We start from the raw sequence: 21,835 nt of genomic DNA on the forward strand, positions 1-21,835 counted from the left end.
GGGCACATGAACTCATTTACAAATTTCTTTTTTTAAAAAAGGTTGGAATAATTCCCTGTTGCCTGAGGTGCTCAATAATCCCTAAATTGAGCCTGTGATACAAATTTTGCATCTTTGCCCAGGACAATCCTTTTTCTCTTTCTCTCCCTGACTGTGAGTTCTAGGCTATGACTCAATATCTTTGTAGTATATTTCCAAAATCTTTTCCAAAGTAAACTACAGACAGTAAAAACCTAACAGGGAGATTAGGTTGGGAGGGGGGTAGGGAAGGAGAAAAACATGGTAGCATACTGTAATAGGGAGAAGAACAAGGAATTTGGAAGCCCACTAAAGACCTTGGCTTAGTTCCATATCTGCTTCCTATTCCCTATGTGACTTTCAGATGAGACAATTCCTTCCTATTATTCTCATCTAGAAAATGAGATGGTTGAATGTGGAAATGTGTTTAATATGATCATACATGTATAACCTATATCAGATTGCTTGATGTCTTAGGGAGGGGGGAGGAGAGGGAGAAAAAGTTGGAATTCAAAATGTTATACAAATGAATGTTGAAAGCTATCTTTACATGTAATTGGAAAAATGAAATACTATTAAGTAGAAAATGAGAAGGTGGAACCAAACAAGAGGTTCTCAAAAGGTGTTCTAAAGAACGCTGGGGACCCTGAGACCCTTTCAGAGACTCTGTGAGATCAAAACTATTTTCATTATAGCAACTAGAATGCTATTTGCCTATTAAAATACTCCTCCTTTTCCCAACAATGTACCTATGTGAGACCAGGATTATCTTCACATCCTTTTACCAAAACATCCTATCACAACAGATTGAAAGCAGAAGCTGATATCTAGCTGTCTTCTATTAAGCCATACATTAAAGAGATTTACAAAAATATGTAAAACAAGGCCACTCTTCTCACTAGATTTTTGTTTTAGAAAACACAAGTATTTTTCATTAAAATATGCTATTTATATTAACATGTAACAAGTTTATTATTTTATACAAATTAATAAATATATATTTTTAAAACTATCCTTTTAATTTCCAATATGGTAAATATAGCTAAACATAATCAAGGGTGTTCTAAAGCTAGTTCTTCTTGGCTTAAGAGAGCTGATTGTGAAATTTTAGATCTCAGAAATCAGCAAACTTTATAGATCAGGGATGGGTCTATAGTTCTGTTGATTAAATCGAGATGATGAAAAGAATTAATAATTCAACTTAAGCTTAAAAGTGTGTCTTGTATACATTTTTGAAAGATATTATTAAACAAAAGTTCTCTGGTATCTGTAATAATTCTTAGGTGCACAGGTGGAGACAGAAATAGGAAGAGACAGAGGCAGGGAAAGAGAAGTGGGGGAGAGAAGAGGGGAGGGGAGAGAGAGAAAAAGGAAGAGGAGGAGGAGGAACAGAAAGACACACAAAACCCAAAGAGAAATAGAAAGAAAGTCAGCAACAGAGACAGAAAGACAGAGAAGACTGTTCAATGCAATTCAAGAGGCATTTATTAAGCAGCTATTATAGGCTAGGCATTGGGAACAATAATAGTAATATTTCCACAAGGTAGCACAAGTTTTGTAACTTAACTCATTTGAGTTTCACAACAACCCTGTGTGGTTGGTGCTACTATTATCCCCATTTTACAGATGAAGAAATTGGAACTCAGGTTAAATAACAAGATTCTAAAGGAGGTATCTTTCTTGGGCAGTATTTGAACTCATCTCCTCCTGACCCCATACCACACCACACCACCTAGCTGCTCAGAAACAAAAAGAAAAATAAAACAACCCCTGCTCTCATATGTCTTATATTCTATTAGGGGAAAGCAACATGCATACAGAAAATTAAAATTAAAATATATATAAAAAAATTCCTGGGGGCAGGGGAACAAGACAACCTTCTGCATAGTGGATAATAATTTCTCTGAGTCTTGAAGGAAGAAAACTCTATAGATTCTAAGGGGTAAATGCTTAGAGGGAGTGATTCTAGGCATGGTGGGAATCCTGGACAAAGGCACGGAAGCTGTTTTGTATAGTGAATATCAAGTAAGTCAGTTTGATGAAATGATGGGGAATAATGAGGAATAATACACAACAAACCTTCTACCAATTTCCATTTTTAAAAATTTGGGTAATGTCATGAGTTCACTGAAGAGTCTGGGTAATGACCTGAGTCAACTGAGGATTCTTGGTAATGCTAAGTGTCTAGCGTAGATTCTACCTAGGTAATGTACTTAGTTCAGTGTAAAGTATAGATGTTATAAGCACATTTAGAATATCTGAATATTTATTATCATTCTACTGTAAGGTCTGGGTAATATTATGAATCTCCTGTACAGTCTGGATAACATCATGAGTCCATTGGGTAACGTCATAAGTAGTAGTAGTAGTAGTAATGACAATAATAATGATGATGATGATGATGATGATGATGTTGTTCCATCATTTCAGTCATGTCTGACTCTTTGTGACCCCATTTGGTATTTTCTTGGCAAAGATACTGGAGTAATCTACCATTCATTTTCTTCCCCACTTAATTTGCAGATGAGGAAACTGAGGCAAACAGGGTTAAATGATTTGTCCAGGGTCACACACTAGTAAGCATCTGAGGGCAGATTTGAATGTAGGAAGATGAGTCTTCCTGATTCTAGGCCTGGCACTTTATCTACTGATAGCATTTATATAGTTCTTTAAAGTCTGCAAAGCACTTTTTAAAATTACCTAATTTTATTCTTACAAAAGCCCTGGGAAGTAGGTGCTATTATCATCTCCATTTTAGAGATAAGGAAACTGAGGCAGGCAGAGGTTAAGCTTCTTGCCCAGGGTTGGACAACTTTTAAATGGCTAAGTCAGGATTTGAACTCAGGTCTTTCTGACTCTAGGCTCAGTGTTCTATGTACTCTGCCATTTAGTTGCCCTAAGCTCCACTGTAGGGTCTTTATATTCAGTGAGTCCATTGGAGGGACAAAGTAATGCTATTGGTGCACTAAAGAATCTGAATAAATACCATGAGTACATTGTTTAGCCTGGGTAATGTGATCATTATATTGTAGAGTCAGGATAATGTTATGAGTCCATTGGCATTTCTATCACTGCACCAGCCAGCACCTCATTTGGAATTCCCACCAAGGGATTGCTAAAATAGAACATGCCAGACAGGCCAAGTGCTTGGTATTTCTTTGTTGGTAGCACTTCCCATACCTCTGAGTCCCAGGTAATTCTAATTTATTAAGTTAAGCAAAGATGGCAATTAAATATTTGGACAAAGTAATCAGTCCAATTCTGCTGGGTAGGCTCCTGTGCTCTGCTTGTCCCTGACATATTCACTGGTCCCAGTCCAGTTGCATTAGCTCTGTTCCCATGCCTGACACCTTGGGTGACACTCCTGGTCTTTTCAGTCAAAGCCAATAAGTCATGCTTCATCCCTCACTGGATTATATGGAAAACTGTTTATCATCAGGAAAAAGAAAGGTCAGACCAATATCAAGGCTAGGACAAGAATCAACATACCATTAATAATTTGCATTTAGAAAGTATGCTGAATAAGAAATGATCCCGATGGGCTTCACAAATTATATGAATGGCATAACCTTCTTCAACATTAAAGGTCGATCATGGAATAAACCTGCGACCAATTGCTCACATGTCTTGAATGATATAAGACTTGAAATATGTTCTCCTCACATGGACATACTGAAATAGATAGTACAAATATCATTATCCCCATCTTACAGATGAGGACACAGAGGCTCTTAGAGGTAAAAATGTTGTGACCATGTTTGCACAGCTAGTTAATGTCAAAGGGAAAATTCAAACTCAGGCGTCCTGGTTCCATGTCAGCATGCCTTTCACTATACGGTGCTGCTCTTTCAGAAAGACAGTAGAAATGTACCAGTTAGAATAAAATAGCACGCCTGGGAGACTTGGGAGCCAGAGTGGTGGAGAGTAGGAACATCCATTTAGATACTATAGTTGCACCTGGAACCCTGAAAAAGACTATGAACAACAGCTATGTGGCATATCTTACCCTAGGAAGCCCAGAACTGCCAGTGTGATGGCATTTGACAGTGTTTGCTCAGAGAAATAATGTGAAGTCCATGCCATGATTGGGTTATACTATGGAGGCTCATCCAGGATACATTGCTATTCCTTAATACTATATCTCTTGAGCTTTCACAAGGGATCTTCTTATTTACACATGACACTATTAACCTTCAAGCAAAATATTTACTAAATGGTAAGGCAGACCCAGAATGATCATGATATTTGCTCATTATAAAGCAAAAATAGAAATAATCATAAATTTCAATCAATAGAAGGCAAGGACAAAAATAACTGAACATCTAAATTACTCAATAGAAGACAACAGGATAATCAGAACATCACAGTCCACCCATAAACCTAGGTGACATGCCCCCATTAATGCACATACTGTCTTCAGAAGAGAATGGGCACACGCTTGGAGAAGCCTAGCACATGAATGGAGAAATCCATATTCCCTAGAACACTCATAATCTTGGACTACAGGCTTTGATATCTTTGATCTGTTCAGAAATAATCTTCACCACCCAAAGCCAAATTCCCTACAATTTCTCCTCTTCTGGTCCTTACCACTTTCCTGCTGAATAAAATCACTCCTCTTCAGCTCTTGAGCCAAATAAATAGTAACAAGCTCTTTTAGCTCACAGCCACCCTTTACAGGGGCACTAAAAGTGTTACATTATTGTAGAAGCAAGTAATTCCTGCACGCCAGAAAATGACAAGTTTCTCAGCTCTGTAAACAGTAAGAGATGCTCTACTGTAAAATTAACTCCAAGTCTCTTCTCACAGCAAAGCACATCTTACAACAAAACAGACACAAAACCTCTCTTTCTTCCTTTGATTCCCTCTCATAAACGAGAGAGAGCAATATAGGAAAAGGCAGACACTCCTGAGAGGTTTCCTCTTTCAGCATGTAGATATAGAGACCATCACCTCTTTATCCAGTAGCAGGATTCAGCATTATTCCACAAAGCTTTCAAGTGTTTCAGAAAAATCTGGAAAGACTTATATGAACTGATGCTGAGTAAAATCAGCAGAACCAGGAGAACATTGTACCTAGTAAAAGCAACACTGTGTGATTACCAACTCTGACAGACTTAGCTCTTCTCAGCAATACAATGATCCAAGACAATTCCAAAAGATTTATGATGGAAAATGCTATCCACATTCAGAGAGAGAACTATGGAGTCTGAATGCAGATTGAAGCAGACTATTTTCACTTTTTTTCTTTCTTGTGGTTTTCCCCTCTTGTTCTGATTCTTCTTTTACAATGTGACTAATGTGGAAATATGTTTAATATGATTGTACATGTATACCCTATATCAGATTGAATACCATCTTGGGGAGGGGAGAAAGGGGGAAAAAAGTAGAACTCAGAATCTTATAAAAGTGAATGTTGAAAAAAGGAAGAAAGGAAGGAAGGGAAGGAAGGAAGGAAGGAAGGAAGGAAGGAAGGAAGGAAGGAAGGAAGGAAGGGAGGAAGGGAGGGAGGGAGGGAAAAGAAACAAAGGAAGAAAGAAAGAAGGAAGAAAGAAAGAGTAAAAAAAAGAAAGAAAACTTTCATCATGAAGTTTTTCTTCAGCTAATCAGTAAGTTAAATGCAAAGTTTCTAGAGTCTTATCTCCTGTACATGGCTTCTTGTGACACCTCCTGTCCTTAGCGTCCTATCCTGCTATTTCCTCTAATTCTTTCTATGACATCTCCAAGTTTTTCTGACTTTTTATCCTTCCAAACCTCAAAACAGTCTCTTGTGGGTCAATGAATCAACTTTATCTTATGGCATAAAAAAACACAGAAAATCCATCTTTCTGTCAAACATGAACCCCAAAATTTTTATATAATGATTCCACATTATATTCTATTTAGAATTTTGTGAGTTATAATTGTTAAAAACTCTCAACACAGTAGCCTGCAATTGATCTCTTATGTTACAATAGCCTTCAGTCATAATTATTTCACCCAATGCTCTTCACTCAAACAGTTCTCCCTAAATTAATCTGAGGCCTAGTTCCCTACCTGATCTTCAAAACACTATGGTTCTCCTCAAGATTGTATCTGAGAAATTATATTTCTTCCCAAGTTGAATTTTTGACAGCTTTCCTTATATAAATTTTCTTAATCTGCCCCTTTCAGCAACCAAACTGTTCACAAAGAAAAAGATAGTTCAGAAGGGAGGGTACTGTTATTTATGTGAGGGGGAAGTTTCAGGTCGCTACATTTGCTATAATAATTTAGCATTCAGTCATTTTTCAGTTGTGTCCAACTTCATGATCTCATTTGGGGTTTTCTTGGCAAAGATACAAGAGTGGTTTGCATTTCCTTTTCCAGATCATTTTACAGATGGGGAAACTGAGGCAAACAGAATTAAGTGGCTTGCCCAGGGTCACACCGCTAGTAGGTGTCTGAGACCAGAGAAGAACTCCAGAAGATGAGTCTTCCCGACACCAGGTCTAGTACTACATCCACTGTGCTGGCTAGCTGCCCCTCTTTTATAATAATAGCTAACATTTACATGGCACATATTACGTGTCAGGTATTGTACTAAGCAGTTTTTACAGCTATTGTCTTATTTGATCCTCACAACAACCCTGTGATGTAGGTACTATTATCATCCCCATTTTACAAATGAGGAAAATGAAGCAGGCAGAGTTTGAGTGTATTGCCCAGCATCACAAAGTTGATAACTGTCTGAAGCCAGATTTGAACTCAGATCTTCCTGGTTCTGGGCCCAGCACATCATCCACTGTGCCATCTACCTTTTTAGGACAGACTTCGATAAGCTGGGGACCTTATGTGTCCTCTTACGTGTCCTCTTATGTGTCATCCTCTGCATAGAGGAGGACTCATAATGGTGAAGAGCCTTGAGATCATACATTATGAGAGTAAATCTGGGGATATTTAGGCTTAAGAAAAAGAGACTTAGGCGGAAATAAGAGTACTGCCTTTAAGTACTTTCAGAACTGTCATTAGAAAGGGGATTCGAATTGTTTTGCTTAACTCCAGAGGAATAATGAAAAGGGAGATAGATTGAGCTTAATATAAGGAAAGATTTCCTAATGATTAGAAACAGTATGACATAGAAAAACAAACAAAAATACCTACTGACTCTAGACTCAGAGTCAGTAAACAAATATTAGGTGTTGATAGATGGCCTCTGGGCCCCTTCCAGCTCTTGATCCAAAATCCTATATGTAATCCAGGGGCTGGTTTAGGAACTAGTGGATTTCCTCTCTGTGGTTCCTTAAACAAAGTCAGGATGATGACTAGATTGCCCAGGGGCTTCTGGGTCAGATGCAGGTTGGATTACATATATCCTCTGAGGCCCCTTCGAACTCTAAGATTCCAATGTACTGTCATCTCATGAGGGTCTTACCATGATGCACTATCCTTGATTAGACTTCCCCTAAAAGGTTCATTTCCATTGCTGAGCCATCCTATGGTCCTAGTTTTTGTTATTGAATCGACTGATCAATTACAGAACTTATTAAGGCCTTACCATGTGAGATACTGTGCTGCTCAGTGTTAAGTATGTAAGAAAGCTTAAAAGAATTTGGTTGCCTTCAAAGAACTTATATCTTCATGGAAATAACTAGTTACATATAAAATACATGCAGAAAAAATGGGAGGTAAATGCTAGGAAGACAGATGGGAAAGAGATGGTAGGTGGTGCAGTGGATAAACCGCCAGCCCTGGAGTCAGGAGGACCTGAGTTCAAATTCAGAGTCAGATACTCACTAGCTGTGTGAACTTGAGCAAGTCAATTAACTCCATATGCCTCAGTTTCTTCATCTGTAAAATGATATGACGAAGGAAATGGCAAACCACTCCAGTATCTTTGAAAAGAAAACATCAAATCTGGTCTGAGACACTTACTAGCTGTGTGACCCTGGGCAAGTCACTTAACCCTGTTTGCCTCAGTTTCCTCATCTATAACATGAATCAGAGAAGGAAATGACAAACCACTCTAGTATCATTGCCATGAAACCTCAATGAGGTCATGAAGTATTGGATGGGACTGAAAAACAAACCAAACAATAAATTTGAAGAAGACAGCTCTAGTAATTGGAGGTGTGGGGGACCAGGAAAGGTTGCCGGTAGAACTTGACATGGACCTTGTAGAAAGAACATCAGAGAATATAAGAGGCAGAAGTAAGGAAGTAGAGCATTCCAGACATGGGAAATAGCCAGTCCAAAGGCATGGAGATGGGAGATGGGATGTCGTGTTGAGAAACAGCAAATAGGCAAGTACAATTAGATTGTAGCCTATATGGAGAGGAGTAAAGTGTAAGAAAACCAGCAAGTCAGAAAGAGGTCAGTCTGCAAAGGGATTTAAATGCCAAACAAAGAATTTTCTATTTGATCCTGGAGATTATGAGGAGCCACTGCAGTTTATTGAGTAAGGGGATGACATGAACAGACAAGCACTTTAGGAACATCTATTCACTGATATCGAAATCATAAATCACTCCATGTTCTCTTTTCTCTCGCATACAAAATTATTTCCCTCATTTTACATAGTTGATTTCAATAGGACAGTCTCCAAAACAACCGCAAGGCCAGAGCTTGGGCCTGTGATTGAGCATTCATTCATTCTGTAAACATTTCATTATGACGGAGAACTGAGTATCCCTGTTGTATTAGTTTTCAGAATGCCTATCCTCAGCAGAGTCATTCAGAGTCCAAAGCTTCAGGCTAACAGTGCATAAAACCAAATGATTTCCCTCTTCACTTCTTAGATCAATCATATTTAACAGAGTTGAAAGTTACCCCAAATTCCCACCTCCCTTTATTCCTCATTGTGCCTTTCACTGAAGGGGTATGCTAAATTTATTGCACAGAGCAAGAAACCGGCTGGAGAAAGATTCATTTGTTGGCCTAATTTTCCCAAGAAAAGTCAGAACATGATCTCCTTTTAAAGATTTAGAACTGGAAGAAACCTTATAGGCTATCTATTCCTACCCTAGGGTTTTGCAAATGAGATGACCAAGACTCAAGGAAATTAAGTGATAGGTCCAAGGTCTTTCAGACAGTAATGAAGTTGTTTTTCTGACTCCAGATCCAACAGTCATTACATTGGAATATACTTTCTCCCACCATGCATCCAACTCTCAGTTCCCTAACTCATTTTATTTTCTAGGGGTAGCAAGGGGTAGAGTGAATAAAACTAGGACTGGAATCAGGAAGACCTGAATTCAGATCCAGTCTCAGATATCCCCTAGTTCTGTGTCTCTGGGGAAGTCACTTTAACTACTGGTGGCCTCAGTTTTCTCATCTATAAAATGGAGATACTAATAGCACCTACCCCCATGCCTGGGTTGTTGTGGAGATCAAATGAGATTATAGTTGTAAAGTACTTTCTTAGCCCAGTGTCCAACACATAATAGGTGCTATATAAATGCTAGCTATTATTATTAATGAAGCTCAAATGAAATATTCAATCAGTGAATATTTATTGAACACCTATTATTGACCAGACACAATGTTAAGCCCTACTGATACAAAGAAAGGCAAAAGATAGTCCCTGCCCTGAAGGAGTTTGCCATCTACTGGGGGAAGACAATATTCTGACAAATCTAAACAAAGCAAGCTGTATGCAGGATAAATAGGAACTAATTAACAGAGGGAAGGTACTAGAATTAAGTGGGGATGGGGAAGGCTTCTAGGGAAGGGTGGGATATTAGCTGGGAAGCCAGAGAAGTCAGTAGGCAGAATGGGGGGGGGGGGGAGGTCAGCATTGTAGGAATGGGAAACAGCCAGAGAAAATGCCTGAAGTCAAGAGATGGGGTGTGTTGTTCATGGGGAAACCAGGAGGCCAGTGTCACTGAATGGAAGAAGCGTAAGAAGGCTGGAAAGGTAGGAGAGGACAAGGTTATAAAGGGCTTTTAATGCCAAACAGAGCATTCTGTACTTGATCCCATAGGCAACAGGAAGCCACTGGAGCTTATTGAGTACAGGGTGACATAATCAGACTTTAGGAAAATCACTTTAGTGGATGAATGCAGGATGGATTGGAATGGGGAGAGACTTTAGGAGAGTAGACCCACCATCAGAGTCTTGAAATAATCCATATGTGAGCGGATGAGGATCTGTACCAGGAAAGTGGCAGTGCCAGAGGAGAGAAGGGGGCATATTTGAGAGATATTACAGAAATGAAATGGACAGACCTTGGCAACAGCTTGGATGTGGGGGTGAGAGATAGTGCGGAGTTGAGGATGACTCTTGGGCTGTGGGCCTGATGACCTGGGAAGATGGTCTCTCCCTTTGGTTGTTGTCCTTCGTTCTTGAAGAGGACCAAAGATAAAGACGACCAAAATGACTTCCCTATGTCAGAGTCAAGTTTCACTGTGTCCGACTGTGGTTGATCAGACCAACGTGAGCTTGGAATGCTCTGCCACAGGTCGGGCACTAATGGTCCATGTGAACACTTGGAGTGGATTCTCTAAATTTGTGAATCTCGTGTTTCTTTTGAGCTACTTCAATTATGTTTTGGTCACAGAGTATGGCATCTTCTCTAATGAGGGCATACCATGCTGGGCAATTCTGTGCCAGTGTCTCCCATGTCACATAATCAATTCCAATGTTCTTGAGAGTGTCTTTGTATTGCTTTTTTCTGACCACCATGTTAATGCTTACCCTGTGTCTCCATAAAATTGCCTTCTTGGCAAGTGTATGTTTTACATTCTAACAATGTGGCCAGCCTATCAGGAATGTACTCTCGAGTAGAGTTTGAATGCTTGGCAGTTTAGTTAGAGAAAGGACCTCAGTGCCTGGCCAAGTGACCTTCAGAATTTCCCTAAGATAATTCAGTGGAAGTGATTTAGTTTCCTGGCATGGTGCTTGTAGACTGTCCAGGTTTCACAGACACTTTATCAGCAAACAGAAAAACGTGCACCACCAATCCTTCCACTTTGGTCTTGATGGGTAGCCTTTCAAAGTTGAAGAATTTACCATCAATGCAGTAGCTGAGCTTGATGCTTTGTCTATCCTCATTGAAGGCTTTTGACAACATGTTTGAAAACATCATGCTAAAAAGCGTGGGAGTAAGTACACAGCCTTGTTTCATTCCTTCACACTTTGGTGAATGGGAAAGTGAGAGAGCACAATCCATTATCTAGGACCTGGGCAAGCATGCCATCAGGAAATTGGCATACAATGCCAATGAACTTCACTAGACAACCAAATTTTGACATAATTTTCCATAAGTCCTTATTGACTATATCATAGGCCTTGGTCAGATCTCCAAATGTTTAATAAATACTTCTCTCCCTCCTTTCTTTCCTTCTTCTTCCTTCCCTCCTCCCTTCTTCTCTTTTCCTTCCTTCCTATGAAGATTATATGATGGGAGTGTAAGGAATAGTACTTTAATAAGCAGGACAAGTCATACCAACAACAAGCATTTATTAATTCATATGAGTTCTAAAACCAACTAGCCGTGTGACTCTTGGCAAGTCAACTAACCTCTCTATGCTTTATCAGCCTTATCTAATGATATGAAGGATCTGTGATTTCCTTAGAATGAGGAGCACTTCTGGTATAGAAACACACACTAACAACACAGATATCAAGCAGTCTGTGACTTAGTTATGTGACAGTGAGGTGGCACAGTGGTCAGAGTCAGAAAACCCTAAGTCCAAATCCAGCTTCAGATATTAGCTATGTGACCCCGGGTATGTCATTTACCCTCTCTCAGCCTTAGTTTCCTCATATATAAAACAGGGACAATAACAGCGCCTATCCCCATGGGTTATTGTGAAGATCAAATGAGATAAAATCATGAAGTCCTTTCTAGATTTTAAAGTGGTAAATAAATGAATGGTGGTGAGAGTGGTAGTGGTATAGTGGTTTAAGAAATGTAGGAGGTGGTGGTAGTGAAAGGAGAAAGAGGGGGAGGATGAGCAGGGCAGGGGAGGAATGGTCAACTAGTCCTTTAAAGTTTCCTGAGGCACCTGGAGGGTCCAGGGTCACGCAGTTAGTGTCAGAGATGGGATTTGAACCTAAGTGTTCCTGACTCCAAGCCTGACATAACCCTCCATTATCCAGAATACCTTATATGGAAAAGGACATATAAGTATCCAACCTGCAGGACAATGTTATTTTTTTCAAGTCCCACTGAAATTTAAGTTTCTATGAACTACTTGGCACTCAAGGTTTGATTTTCACTAAAGGTGGGAATGTCCCACTAGCCTCAACCCAACTAATTCATATCTTCAAAGAGTTTCCTAAGAGGGGAAATCATTGTGACTGTTTAATCTGTTGTCTCTGGAGTAAAAAGACTTGGATTCAAATGCCTTTACTACTTATGTGACCTTTTATTAGTAAATGACTTCAATTCCCTGGGCCTCAGTTTTTTTATCTGTAAAATGGTTTCGGAGGGGGGCAGGCATAGGACTAGATAACCGCTAAGATCCATTCTAGCTCATGATCCTCTGAGAACACATGGGAAATGGAATTTTACTGAAGAGCTAGCTTTTAGACCTAGAAGTCAGTCCTGACTGTAAATACTCTGTAACTCTCTCCCCATGCAGAATTTTCTCTGCCTTTGCCAGGAACCCATCCACCATGCAGGTGTGGTGTTTGTGAACATAATACGCCCAGAAGCCTAATGTGACAGGCTCTCCAATTAAGTATCTGAAAGGTAATTAACTCCAAAGGTGTCCACACTCTCTCTTCCCCGATTCCTATTTCAAAATGGGAAGTGTGAAAGCATATTAGCTCAAGTAGAAATACACAGGGGCACACTTCAAGCCAAGTGCTCCAAATGGCCCTAGAGGAAGCCGAGGAGAGCCTGCTAAAAGGGAGGCTGCTTTTAGCGAAAGAGGAATTCCCACTGGCTTCACTTTTGGAGGGTGGTGTCAAGTCAGTTTTTGAAGAGAAACATTTTAAGAGAAACTAAAAGGAAGAAAGCTGCTTTGAGGGCTCTTCCTCCCCTACCCTCACATCACTGCAGAGAGACACTGGTCAGATCACTGAGTTCTGGGAGATATGTTTTAGGGAGAACACCATTGAGCTTGGAGAGCATCCAGGGAAGGGCACCAGGATGATAAAGGGCTTGGAGTTCATGACACATGAGGATCAATTGAAGAAATAAAGGGTATTTAGCCTGGATAAAGGGAGACAAGACTAATGAGAAACATACCCTTTGTGTTCATATATCTGAAGGCCTGTCTCAGGGAGAAGGAACATGTTCTGTGTGGCCCTGGATGGAGGATCTGGGAGTAGTGGGAGAGAGCGGTGCATGGAATCAGAGAATCTCAAAAATGGAGCATTAAAATGGACCACAGCAACTATCATGTCCAACCCAGAAGCAAGTTCAGTCTTGATGTGGGGTGGGGGGAACCATTATTAATGAGCATTGCCCTAAGGTAGAAAGGGCTGTCTTAGGAATCCGTGAGTTTCCCTTCATTGGAGGGCTTCACTTATTAGGGATAGGAGATCTTGTTCAGGTATGGATTGGACTAGATGGCATCTGAGGTCCCTTTTCACTATGAAATTTAGTGGCTGAGTTTTAATTTGCATGCTCAAGCATTATCTTCTACCAGGGCTTCTTAAATTTTTTCCACTTTGCTATTTAGAAATAGTTGTTGGCATCTCATGGCCTGAGGGCATATGAAATGCAAAGCACATGTGCTTTGTCTTCAGAACCAAGGCCAAAATGATGTTGCATGATGAAGCAAGGGCAAACATTGCCAGAAACACCTTGGATTCATTACAAGTTTGATTTTGAATTAATTTTTGGTTGTTGTGCATTCAGAAACCTTTTACCAAAGATTTTGTGACCCCATGTGGGGTTCAGTTTAAGAAGCACTGTAAATCTTTTTTTGTTTTTTTTTTTAAAGCAATCAGGGTTAAGTAACTTGCTCAAGGTTACACGGCCAGTTATTTTGTGTGGGTATTAAGTATCTGAGCCTGGAACTGATCCTGGGTCCCCTGACTCCAGGGCTGGGACTCTTCCTCACTGCACCACCTGGTCGAAAGCATTGTAAATCTATAGGAAGCCTTCCCTGACTCCCCCAACTCCCTCCCTATCTAGTATTTATCCTGTGTCTGTATGTATTTTTCATTATTTGTCTTTTTCCTATTAATATTTATTCTACAGATTCTTTTATGTACTTCTTGTCTTTTCTATTAGAATGTAATCTCCTTGAGTAGTGTTTGTTCCATTCTTTATATTCATATCTCAAGTACCCAGCATGGTGCCTGGAACATAGTTGGTGCTTAATAAATACTTACTGAGACAGAGCCAAGATGGTGAAATAGAAGTTCCCCCACAATCACCTCAAATACCTATAAAATATGAATCTAAACAAATTTTAGAGCTACAGAACCCACAAAGTGACAGAGAGAAACAAATCTCCCACTGAAGGCAGCCTGGAAACCTGACAGGAAGGGTTCATTGCAGCATGCTGGGAGCTTGGAGCAGTCCCTAGTGAGCCCCAGGGCAGCCCCAATCAGCAGCAGCCTGAGCAGACTTCAGGAGGGGGAATCACTAGTAGCTGCGATGGTTTCCATACTTTCCAACCCATAAATGCCAAAAAGAAAGTAAAAGGTCAATCCTGAATTCTATTGGAAAAGAAGGGCACAGTTGGGTCCCTGCCCCCAGGGCAAGAGCTGTCTTAGTCATGATGGATGCAGTGGCTGCCCTATGGCTGTCTCAGGAGCCTACAGATGGTAGGGGGAACAAGCGACCATTCAGAGGGTAATCGCTCTTGCTTTGACCTGCTTGGATCTGGGTCACTTTCTTGGGTATTGGTCCTGGGATGATAAATGCCAGTTTGCCAGTGTGGTGTCTGTAGAAAGGGTGCCCTTCTCAGACCTCTGACAGAATTTGCAAAAACCCCAGGATTTGGGACAAAGCTCTCCTCTCTGGAACCAGAATTCTACCATGGAAAAGAATTCAAATGTCAAGTAATTGACTGGCAATATGAACAAACAGAGGAAGCAAAAACTGACTATCAAATCATTTTTGGGGGACAAAAAAGATCAAAGCATGGAATGGGAGGAAGACAATAAGTCAGAACACCTGTATTAAAAGCTTCCAAGAAAAATATGAACTGATTACAGGCCATGGAGGAGCTCAAGAAGGATTTTGAAAATCAAGTAAGAGAAGAGGAGGAAAAACTGGGAAGAAAAATGAGAATGATTCAAGAAAATCATGAAAAGAGAGTCAACAACCAGACTGAAGAAAATAACACCTTAAAAAATAGACTAACTAAAATGGCAAAAGAGGTCCAAAAAGCCAATGAGGAGAAGAATGCCTTAAAAAAAAACAAATTTGCCAGGTGGAAAAAGAATTTCAAAAATTCACTGAAGAGAATAAATCCTTCAAAATTAGATTGGAGCAAATGGAAGCTAATGACTTTATGAGAAATTCAAATTCTATAAAACAAATCCAAACAAATGAAAAATATAGAAGGCAATGTGAAATATGTCATTGGAAAAACCACTGTCCTGGAAAATAGATCCAGGAGAGATAATTTTAAAATTATTGGGCTACCTGAAAGCCATGATTAAAAAAATAAAAACAATCTAGAAAACATCCTTCAAGAAATTCTCAAGGAAAATTGCCCTGATATTTTAGAACCAGAGGGCAAAATAGAAATGGAAAGAATTCACTGATCACCTCTTGAAAAAGATCCCCAAAATGAAACTCCTAGGAACATTATAGCCAAATTCCAGAGTTCCCAGGTCAAGGAGAAAATATTACAAGCAGCCAGGAAAAAACAATTTGAGTATTGTGGAAACACAATTAGGATAACACAGGACCTAGAAGCTTCTACATTAAGAGATCAAAGGGTTTGTAATATGATATTCTGGAGGTCAAAGAGCTATGATTAAAACCAAGAATCACCTACCCAGCAAAACTAAGTATAATGTTTCAGGGTAAAATATGGTCATTCAATGAAATAGAGGACTTTCAAGCATTCTTTTTTTTTTCAAGCAATTGGGGTTAAGTAACTTGCTCAAGGTTACACGGCCAGTTATTTCTGGGTGTGGTGCTAAGTATCTGAGCCCGGATTTGATCCCCAGGGCATCCCGACACTGAGGCTGGTGCTCTTACTTGCTGAGCCAACTGGCCTCCCCTAAGCAATTGGAGTTAAGTAACTTGCTCAAGGTTACATGGCCAGGTGTTTCTGGGTGGGTGCTAAGTGTCTGAGCCCGGATTTGATCCCCAGGTCATCCTGACACTGGAGCCGGTGCTCTTACTCACTGTGCTACCTGGCTGCCCCTCTTTCAAGCATTCTTGATGAAAAAACCAGAGTTGAATAGAAAATTTGACTTTCAAATACAATAAGCAAGAGAAGCATGAGAAGGTAAACAGGAAAAAAATCATAAGGAACTTATTAAAATTGAACTATTTACATTCCCACATGGTAAAATGATAACTAGAACTCATGATAGTTTTCTCAGTATGAGGATAGTTGAAGGGATGACATATAGGAGGAGATAGGGAGAGACGGACTAGGGTAAATCGTCTCATATAAAAGAGGCTAGAGAAAATTCTTACAATGGAGGGGAAGAACAGGAAGGCAATAAGGAATGGGTCAACCTTACTCTCATTGAATTTGGCTTAAGGAAGGAATAACATACATACCAAATTGGGTATCTTAGCCCACAGGAAAGTAGGGGGGAAGGGGATAAGAGGGGGGATGATAGAAGGGAGAGCAGATTGGGGGTGGGGAGGGTAGTTAGAAACAGACACTTTTGAAGAATGACAGGGTCAAAGTAGAAAATGGAAAAGTGGGGGGTGGGATAGGATGGAGGGAAATATAGTCATTCTTTCACAATATATCTACTATGGAAATGTTTTGCATAACTGCACATGTATAAACTATATTGAATTGCTTTTCTCCCAGTAGGGGTGGGTGATGAGGAAAGAAGGGAAAGAATCTTGAAATCAAAATTTTAAAATAAAATGTTATACATATATATGCATATATATGTATATATATATATATATATATATATATATATATATTTTTTTTTTACATGCAACTGGGAAATAAGATATACAGGCACTGGGGTATAGAAATCCATCTTGCCCTACTAAAAAGTCAGAGGGGGGATGGGAGAGGATATAAGAGAGAGCAGATTGGGGGAGGGGTATTCAGTAAGATCGCTATTTTGGGGTGGGGGGTAGGGGAAACATGGGAAGAAAATCTGTAACTCAAAATCTTGTGGAAATGAATGCTGAAAACTAAAAATAAACAATTAAAAAATAAATGCTTACTAATTGATTGATTGTAGACAGTCCTCTTTGTTCTGAAATTCATATACTCAGGAAAACCAGAAGCACAGGGAGGTGGTTGTATTCCATGTCTCTTTGCCATACAATATTGACATTAAAAAGCTGAGACTCTGCTTTGACTCTAAGCTTGAGTTCAACAAAGGAATTTTGCCATTTCCTAAAGACAATTTAGCTTACTCTTCTGTTCAATTTTGGGCCCAAATCATTTCCCATCTGTACTGATTCTCCCAGGAGTACATACTGTTGAACAAGCTCTTGTTTTCTAGTAAAATTTTTTACCTCAAATATTCTTATTTACCCAATCTTTTCTTAATTAATTAATTTTTTAGTTTTCAACATGCAGTTCCACAAGCTTTTGAGTTTTAAGTTTTCTCCATCTTCCTTTGCTTCCCCCTCCCAAGACAGATTGTAATCTGATATTCTGATACATGCTCTACATGTACATTCATATTAAACATATTTTCATATTAGTCATGTTGTAAGGAAGAATTAGAACCCATGGGATGAACCACAACAAAGAAGAAAAAAAAACAATACAAAATAAAGAGAGAGAGCAAAGAGAATGCTTTGATCTGTATTCAGATTCCCTGGTTCCTTCTCTACAAGTGGATAGCATTTTCCATCACAAGAATTTTGGAGTTACCTTAGAACCTTGCATTGCTGAGAAGAGTTAAGTCTATCAAAGTTAGTCATCCCACAAGGTGGCTGTAACTGTACAATGATCTCCTGGTTTGACTCACCTCATTCAGCATCAGTTTGTTTAAGGCTTTTCAGGTTTTTCTGAAGTCTGCCTGCTCAACATATCTTATAACACAATAGTATTCCATTACATTCATAGACCACAACTTTCTCAATCCTTCCCCAAATGATGGTTACCCCCTTAATTTCCAATTCTTTGTCACCACAAAAAGAGCTGCTATAAATATTTTTGCACATGTGGGTCCTTTTATCATTGTTATGATTTCTCTGGGATACAACCCTAAAAGTGCTATTGTTGGGTCAAAAGGTATGTACATTTTTATAACCCTTTGGACATAGTTCCAAATTGCTCTCTAGAATAGTTGGATCACTTCACAACTCCACCAACAATGCATTAGTGTTCCAATTTTCCCATATCTTCTCCCGTATTTATAATTTTCCTGTTTTGCCATATTAGCCAATCTGCTATGTGTGATGTAGTACCTAAGAGTTATTTGATTTGCATTTCTCTAATTAAGTGATTTAAAGCATTTTTATATGACTATTGATAGCTTTAATTTCTTCCTCTGAAAACTGCCTGTTTATATCCTTTGACCATTTATCAATTGGGGAAAGACTTGTATGCTTACATATTTGACTCAACTCTCTATATATTTTAGAAATGAGACCTTCATCAGAGAAACTGGCTGTAAAAATTCTTTCCCACTTTTCTGATTCTCTCCTAATCTTGAATTCATTGCTTTTATTTGTACAAAATCTTTCCAATTTAATGTAACCAAAATTATCCATTTTGCATTTCATAATGTTCTCTATCTCTTGTTTGGTCATAAATTCTTCCATTCAACATAAATATGATAGGTAAACTATTCTTTGCCCTCCTAGTTTGTTGATAGTTTCACCTTTATATCTAAATCATATACCCATTTTGAATTTATTTTGGTATTTGAATTTATATTTGATATAAGATATTGGTCAATGTTGTTTCTGCCATGCTATTTTCCAGTTTTCCCAGAAGTTTTCAACAAATAATGAGTTCTTATCCCAGAAGCTGGAGTCTTTGGGTTTATCAAATGGTAGATTACTCTAGTCATTGACTACTATGTCTTGTGTACCTAACCTATTCCAATGATCCACCACTTTATTTCTTAGCCAGTACCAAGTAGTTTTGATGATTGATGCTTTATAATACAACATAAGATCTGGTATGGCTAGGCCACCTTCCCTAGCATTTCTTTTCATTAATTCCCTTGATATTCCGAAGCTTTTGTTCTTCCAGACAAATTTTGTTATTATTTTTTCTAGCTCTATAAAATAATTCTTGGTGGTTTGATTGTATGGCACTGAATAAGTAAATAAATTTAGGTAGAATTGCCATTTTTAATATATTAGCTCAGCCTACCCATGAGCAATTAACTTTTATTCCAATTATTTAGATCTGACTTTATTTATATGAAAAGTGTTTTGCAATTTTGTTCATATGGTTCCTGGGTTTGTTTTGGCAGGTAAAGTCCCAAATATTTTATAATGTCTACAGTAACTTTAAATGGAATTTTTCTTTCAATCTCTTGCTCTGTTGGGCTTTGTTAGTAATATATGGAAATGCTAATGATTTATGTGGGTTTATTTTATATCCTGCAATTTTGCTAAAGTTGTTTGTTATTATTTTTTTAAGTCTCTTATTATTTCCAGTAGTTTTTTACTTGATTCTCTAGGATTGTCTATCATCATATCATCTGCAAAGAGTGATGGCTTTGTTTCTTCTTTGCCTGTTCTAATTCCTTCAATTTCTTTTTCTTCTCTTCTTGCTAAAGCTAATGTTTCTAGTACTATATTGAATAACAGTGGTGATAATGGATATTCTTGTTTCAACCGCAATCTTTTTCCTTTTTGAAACCAAAAAGTGTCTTCTTTATTTTTAACAGTTGAATAGTTTACATAATGAAATGGACTATAAAATTTCCAAGTCTTTATCACTGAAAGCATCTTTATTCCAACAAGATTGTCAGATGTCCCAAATGTTGTTATAAATTCTCCCCTTCCCCCTTGTATGTATATGCTTTCGCAGAGCCTTACCTATTAATTACCCTGGAAAGTTTCTAAACTTGATTCAACAGCAGATCTCCCTTCTTGACATTTTCTTGGTACTGCCACTTCTTGCTATCTGGTCTGTTGGTTTCCACAATTTCATTTACTTTATCTATCTTGCAGTGTAGTCTTCCAGCTGCAATAAATCTGGAAAGTTCCTAATCTATGAACTCCACACCAACTCCAAAAGCTTCTGCCATGTAGCCAAGTGTCAATGACCTGTAGGACTCCAAGAGCTGGCTGTATGCATGGATTTTCATCTCTCCAACGTAGTATTGATAATGAGGGGCAAAGAGCCAGTCCTTCTTCATCTCCTGCTCAACGATGGCCAATGACTGGAAGAAGACTGAATAATGGCATCCATGTAGTGAATAGAGGTACTGTCGAACTGTGGGCAGGCTCTGCAAGACTTCCAGAATTTCTGCTCCTTTAATGACCTTTTTCCCTGAGATCAGGTCTTTCTAAAGCAATCATGCTGACGTAGACAGTGTATGTTACAAATGTTTTATAATCCATCAGTTCATAGGATGTAAATGTTGAAATGATGTCAAGGAAGAGTTCAGCTGCATGCTTAAAATCTCTAATAGCTACACAGTAAAGACCTTGATATACCTTTAGGTGATTTCTCCTGTCCCAGTCACCTCCTTCTATTAGGCTTTTAGCCTTCTCAGTGTTTCTTGTGATGAAATCATTATCCATACAAAATAAGCCAATTCTTAGGAGGTAGAATACAATATCCATTCGGTGACCCAGGGCCACAGTCTTGTCATATGTCTTTTGAAAGACACTCAGAGCTCCTTCCTTATCCCCAATGCGGCGACACAAATTCTCAGCCTTGGCCATCATTGCATCTCGAATTTCACTCTCCCCTCAATTTTTTTCTGCATCTTCTAGTTCATCATCCAAATGTTTCAACTCCTCATCATTCGCCTTCTTCATTTTATTTATCAGCTCCATATTCATCTGCCAGTCAAGACACTTACATAAGGCTTCGTAATAGGGGGCCATAGGCCGCGTCCCCCAGGTGCTCCAGAAGGCTGAGTAGGAAGCAGAGCTGTGCGATGTGAAGGTCCGGGTTCTTAGGCAGGCCCTCCTCCTCCAGGTTCTCCAGCAGCATGGCGGCAGCAGCTCCCGGGGCACAACAACCACCAACCCCAATTTTATTGAAAATACTTATCCCCATTATGCATAATACTTGCTAATGATTTTAAGTACATGCTCCCTGTCATTTTGAGGTAGACTCCATTTATTCCTATACTGTCTAGTGTTTTCAAAAGGAATGGCTGCTGTATTTTGTCAAAAGCCTTTTCAGCATCTATAGAGATAATAATATGGTTTCTGTTAGTTTAGTTGTTGATATGATCAATTACGCTAATAGTTTTTCTAATACTGAACCAGTCCTGCATTCCTGATATAAATCCTACCTTGTCACAGTATATTATTCTCATGATAAGATGCTATAATCTCTTTGCCCATATTTTTATTTAGAATTTTTGGTCTATATTTGGTCTATAATTTTCTTTCTCTGTTCTGCCTCTTCCCAGTTTAGGTATCAGTACCATATTTGTATCATACAAAGATTTTGGCAGGACTCCTCCTTTGCATGTTTCCCTTAATCATCTACATAGTATTGGAATCAATTGTTCTTTAAATGTTTTATAGAATTCACTTGTAAATCTATATGGCCCTGGAGATTTTTCCTTAGGGAGTTCATTGATGGTTTGTTCAATTATTAAAGCATTTTATATCCTCTTATGTTAATCTGAA

The 21,835-nt window shown here is 38.8% G+C and overlaps 1 protein-coding gene and 1 pseudogene across 1 annotated transcript in view; both read right to left on the reverse strand.

Moving 5' to 3' along the window:
* LOC138158147 (transmembrane protein 132D-like) overlaps positions 1-21,835 on the reverse strand; it is a 983,977-nt gene that overhangs the window by 688,124 nt on the left and 274,018 nt on the right. The window lies entirely within an intron of this gene.
* Positions 10,856-21,185, reverse strand: LOC138160706 (26S proteasome non-ATPase regulatory subunit 6 pseudogene; annotated as a pseudogene).

Source organism: Petaurus breviceps, unplaced genomic scaffold (genome assembly GCF_028583685.1).
Source record: "Petaurus breviceps papuanus isolate PSGF00001 unplaced genomic scaffold, PetGlider_PUasm1.0 101, whole genome shotgun sequence".
Taxonomy (NCBI): domain Eukaryota; kingdom Metazoa; phylum Chordata; class Mammalia; order Diprotodontia; family Petauridae; genus Petaurus; species Petaurus breviceps.